Source organism: Myotis lucifugus, unplaced genomic scaffold (genome assembly GCF_000147115.1).
Source record: "Myotis lucifugus unplaced genomic scaffold, Myoluc2.0 scaffold_46, whole genome shotgun sequence".
Classification (NCBI taxonomy): domain Eukaryota; kingdom Metazoa; phylum Chordata; class Mammalia; order Chiroptera; family Vespertilionidae; genus Myotis; species Myotis lucifugus.
In genome coordinates, this window is record NW_005871094.1 from 7727782 (window position 1) to 7733651 (window position 5870).

A 5870-nucleotide genomic window follows, 5' to 3' on the forward strand; every position below is an offset into this window, starting at 1 on the left:
GAGATTGGAGATGAGAAAGTGAGGGGGAGTGAGGGCGGAAGAAACAGGATGTCCCAGTGGTCCTGGGGAGAGTGGCAGAGAGCCCGAGGGTAGGTGATGGCGCCGCTGGGACTGTGCTGGGGCACAAGTGGCGGTGCAAGGGCCTTGCTTCCCTGGAGACAGGGAGAAGGTGTGGGACCAGCAGAGCAAAGGAGCCTCCAGGAGCAGGTGGGAGTAGGAGAAAGTGGAGATAGGAAAGGAGGCTAAAAAGTATCATCGAAGTCCAGAGGGCAGTAGCCAGAGAAGGTCGATACTCCACCAGAGTGGTTTTCAACCCTGTCAATCCAGTCGCCTTTTCATGACAAATATGTTGTAACATCTTTCACAATTCTGAAGTAAAATTCAGTGATTATAACCCACCTATCCATATTAAAGGTCGATATACTGCCCAACATCATTATAAAGGGCGAAGACTATAATAAAAAATATATTCCAATATGTAAGTGCTTTTGCATGATTCTGTTAGAACTCATAATGAAATCTAATCAGAAGCTTGTACCAGAATGCAATAGTTCTTTACAAAAAAAAAAAAAAAAAAAAAAAAAAAAAAAGCCTTGCAAAGTTTTTGGAATTGGCTAGTTAAAAACGGTAAAATACCACTATAGATTGATTCGTGGGGTGCCAAATCGTCAGTTGTGGTGGGATGGTGTTATTATAGAGTTAAAATTCCTGGGGTTAGCTTGCTCAGCTATGGGGGTAGGAGATGCAAATTCAACCCATTCAAGTCCCAATCGCAATGTGGCGCCACCTGGTGGCAGTTGTCTGCTCTGCTTACACAGGTGTGTGAAAGAATTCAGCCTGGAAGCTGCCGTGGCCCCTTGGCCTACCAATTAGACTGGGCTGAGCCTGCAACCAAAAGGTCAGTGTTGAGGGCTGACAGGAATGGACATGATGTGGACTACCCCTCTGTGTTGAGGGCTGACAGGAATGGACATGATGTGGACTACCTCTCTGAGAAGAGGCCCAGATGGCATTACCCTACTGCCCTCTGGACTTTGAGAATTACCTACCAGCGGCCCAAAGCTCATGCTAGGAAGTTCTGGGCTTTGCTTTTCTCATCTGTGAGGTAGGGATCAAGAGATGGTTGTGGACGCCAATTCAACACCAACAGGAATCCCCAATTTGGGGTGTGGTGAAGAGGAAACTTTATTCAGTGCAAAACAGCTCAATTGTGATACATCACAGCTGTGGAACAGCTCAACTGTGACACAGCATGGCTGTGAGGCAGCCCTGGGGCCAGGCCCCTCCAGCTGTGCTGTGCTGCTCTGTTCTGCTCTGGTGAGATATCTTTGGTGTTGCAGCTCCTGTTAGGATCCGCAGTCTTAGGTGCATTTTCAGAGTCAGAAGGGAGCTTTTACATAGACAGAAGTCCCCGCCTCTGATCCCTGATTGGTCTGTCCTCATGCAAATGAGGATTCCAAATCCTCACAGTTTGATTGGTCCAAAGGCACCATCCTAATTGGTCAGAATGGAGCTGCCCTGATTGGTTGGTGGAAATGTTGATGGGATATAGCTGTGCAGCTCCAATTGGATGGGGAAAGCCTCAGTCCTATTGGTTGAAATAGAATTCCAGGAACTCCTTTATAATGGCTGGCTCGAGCCCTAGCCAGATGGCTCAGTTGGTTAGAAAATGGTCACATACACCAAAAAAAGGTTGCTGGTTTGATTCCCGGTCAGGGCACATGCTTAGGTTTTGGGTTCAATCCCTGGTCAGGTTTTGGGAGACAACAGATAAATGTTTCTCTCACATCAATGTTTCTCTCTCCTTACCTCTCTCTCTCTCTAAAAAAAAAAAAAATCAATAAAAACATATCCTTGGGTGAGGATTAAAAAATAATATGTATATATAAGGGCTGACTCAGATGCCAGGAACAGTGCAGGCAGGCAATTCAGTATAGGCTTCTCCCTGAATTGCAGTTTCCATAAGAGGCCCCCGTGTAGCAGTGGCTGCTAGGCTCTGAGTTATTGTTGTTGTCTTTAATTTTAGCCACCAGGAGCCCTTTTTAGTAGGTATCTTCTTTCTCAGGGTCCACAGAAGTATTTATATATATAAAAGCCAAGCAACTCCTGAACAATCAGAACGACCAGAACAACTGGTCACTAATGACCCGCACTGCTGCCGGCCAACCGGCCCGATCTGGGGGCAGCCCCTCCCCCCAGCCACCCTCAGCTGGATCAGGAGTGGGCCGGCCAGCCAATCTCCCACGGCCCCTCCCTCTGGCCAGACCCCAATTGGCCCCCAACACCCTGAGGGGTGGCAGGGCCAGCCAGCCAACCTCCTGTGTCCCCTCCCCTCTGTCGGCCTGGCCCGATCGGCCCCCATTAGGGCAGGCTGTCCGAACCCCACCTGTGCACGATTTTGTGCACTGGGCCTCTAGTAGTTCATAATAGCAACTATCTCACACAATTATGAGAATCACATTAGATTGTAGTTGTGAAGACACTTTTTAAAATGCAAAGCATTTACAAATGGCATGTCCTGAGTATGTGTGTGTGCCGATCCATTACTACTAGTGGCCACATTCTTCTTGCATCTAGTTATGGCCCTTTAATGGCAGTGAGGGCAGGGATGCAGTTATGATTGCAACAATTAACATTCAAAAACAGTGTTTTGTTTGGGGATAATTAAAATTTAAGTGATTTTTTTCGTTTGTTTTTAAATATATTTTTATTGATTTCAGAGAGGAAGGGAGAGGGAGAGATAGAAACATCAATGATGAGAGAGAATCACTGATCGGCTGCTTCCTGCACGCCCCCTACTGGGGATTGAGCCCACAACCTGGGCATGTGCCCTTGACTGGAGTTGAACCCGGGGCCCTTCAGTCCATAGGCCAACGCTAGGGCTTAAGTGATGTTTTAATTTAAAATCCATACCTCAATGGGCAAATTAATTGATTTGCCCTAAGTCAGGCAGGAATCAGAGATAGAGTAAAAACCAGAATTGCCCCCTCTCAGAATATCCCTAGACTGTTATACTTGTAAGTCTGGTTGTTTCAAGTTATATCTTCTGTAAATGGCCTTAGCCTTAATATTTCTAAGTGTTCATTTTCAATGCTCGTTTTATGAATCTTTACCACTCCCTGTGGTTGTTTCCCTCTTTTAAAACCATAGTCTTGGATTTCTCAAGATAGGCCCCTTGTGGAATTTTTTTTTTTAAAGCACAGTAAGGAAGGCTTCATTGTCACTATAGATATAGATGTGGTGAAACTTTGCACTAAGGGAGAGAGCTTGGGCTCAACTCCAGTCACAGCATGGACAGTGGGAATTTCTAGCTAAAAAGCCAAGTGGAGGGGGGGGCAGTGGATGGAAAATGACTAAGAGGAAACATCAGGGGTGAGGGGGATTCTGGCTAACGTGACCTGACAGGATCCTTACTGAAGATGGGAGCCCTGATGACCGGTGGTACTGAAAGGTCGTTAGTGAATCCCTTGGCTCCCCAAGATGCAGGCTAGGACCCTGAAGGGCAGCAGAAGGGCATGGTTAGTGGAACTAGGCAAGGGAGAGTTGACTGGAAGAGGTTACCTCAAGAGGAGCAGTTTTCTTCTGTTAAGGGACACAGCCAGCCTCATGCGACTACAAGGGAGGGAATAATAGTCTGGATCCCATGTTTCCCTCTCCCTCTGACCTCCTATCTGGACATGTCACTGGCCAAACCCCCCTGGAAACCATTAGCTTCTTCTAAGTTCAGCTTCTGGGTGTCTCTCACCAGCACCAACAATGCCCAGCTTATTTGACTGTAACATGCAAACAATTTTTTGTTTTGTTTTTATTTTTATTAGAAGCAGGAAGAAACCCACACACATTAGGCATTCTCTCAGCCCCAGTGTTTTTTCTGACCCAATCTAGCCAGGATTTACTACACAGCCCAACTGAGAATGCACAGGGGAGGGCAGTCATGTGCCTCCTCCCTCTATCACTCTCTTTCCTACAGTGTGAACCATAGCAAAGCAAGTCCGCCTTGATCTGCAGGCCGAATGGCTCAACCTTAATGTCAACCTTCATGGCCTTCCTGTGTCTCCAAACTAGAGCTTGATATCTCTCCCCTACACTCCCTAACGGCAGGACACTTGTCCATCTGTCTTGTTCTCTCTACTATACCAGGCATCCAGTGCAGTGTCTGGTACCTAGTAGGAACTTTAGAAATGCATGCTCAATGTGGTGGTAGTATTTTTCAGGTAAACATTCCCCATTTGTCTAGAGCAGTGATGGCGAACCTATGACACACGTGTCAGAGATGACACGCGAACTCATTTTTTTGGTTGATTTTTCTTTGTTAAATGGCATTTAAATATATAAAATAAATATAAAAAATATGTCTTTGTTTTACTATGGTTGCAAATATCAAAAAATTTCTATATGTGACATGGCACCAGAGTTAAGTTAGGGTTTTTCAAAATGCTGACACACCGAGCTCAAAAGGTTCGCCATCACTGGTCTAGAGGTTGGCCCAAATCCCTGCCCTATCCCTGATGTGCACCGACACTGTGTTTTCCAGTTTGCCAATAGGACTCCCAGAGATGGGTGGTCACCATCTTCCTTACCTGAAGCCATGTCTTCCTTAGCAACCAAAGTTTGCATGGCCCAGGGTAAGCCTTCATAACTTAGCAGTGGGGCAGTAAAAATTCAATTTCTTGCTTAAGTGAATGGAGCAACACAAAGGTATTTCCCAGTTGGCCGCCATCATTCTGAGGATTTCTTTCCTTTCTTTTCTTTTCTTTTTTTTTTTTTTGTTAATCCTCACCTGAGGATAATTTTTCCACTGTTTTTCAAAGAGAGTGGAAGGGAGAGAGGGAAGAGAGAGAAAAACATCAATGTGAGAGACACTGGTTGCTTACTGTATGCACCTGACCAGGAGCGGGGAGCAAACATGAAGCCCAGATACATGCCATTGACCAGGAATCAAACCTGCAATCACCCTAGCCGGTTTGGCTCAGTGGATAGAACATCCAACTATGGACCAGAGGGTCCCGGGTTCGATTCAAGTCAAGGGCACGTACCTCGGTTGCAGGCTCCACCCTAGCCTGGATCCTGGTGGGGGTGCATCCAGAGACAACTAATCAATGTGTTTCTCTCATATGGATATTTCTCTCTGTCTTTCTCTCTCTCTCTTCCACTCTCTCTAAAAATCAATGGAAAAATATCCTCATGTGAGGATTAAAACAAAACAAAACAAAACCCCTGCAACCCTTCGATGCTCTAACCACTTAGCAACATGGGCCAGGGCTGAGGATTTCTTTCACTTTGGACTTGGAGCAGCGCTGCCTGTTGTCCCCTCTCCCTTTGAAAGAGAAAGTTGGATATCTCGCCTGGCCATTTCCTCTGGACTGGCTTTCTTGACTTTGCTCAACTGCTGTGGGATTTTAATTGAGCAGAAGGAACTTCCCCCCTCTTATTTCCCCACGGAGTGAGCTCCTGCTCCCAATCAGTCCTTCCCTGCAAACCCTCCCCCTCCCTCCCCCCACCCGGCCCCGGCCATAGCACAACCCACAACAATTAGGGGCCCACTTGGAGGTTTATTGGTGGAAGTATGGAAGCACCTTGTTTTAAACACCATCTTACTTCTCCCATGGTCATTGGCCCACGGTGGGAAAACAGCAGGATGGGAGGCTGTAGCCAGTGCGCTGACTAAAGCCAGGAAGATCACCCGTTTGGGTAGGTGTCAGGGTCCCAGTAAGTTCTCTCCTAGGGAACTGGCTACAGGAGCCTGTGGTAAGCACTCGTCCGGATTCTCTTGTTCCCAGAGGCTGTGGCCCAAAATGGCTCTCATAGGCACAATCATATTGGCTGAAGATGCCGCCGGCAAGGGTGTCCTCCTGTCGCTCTTGCAATCC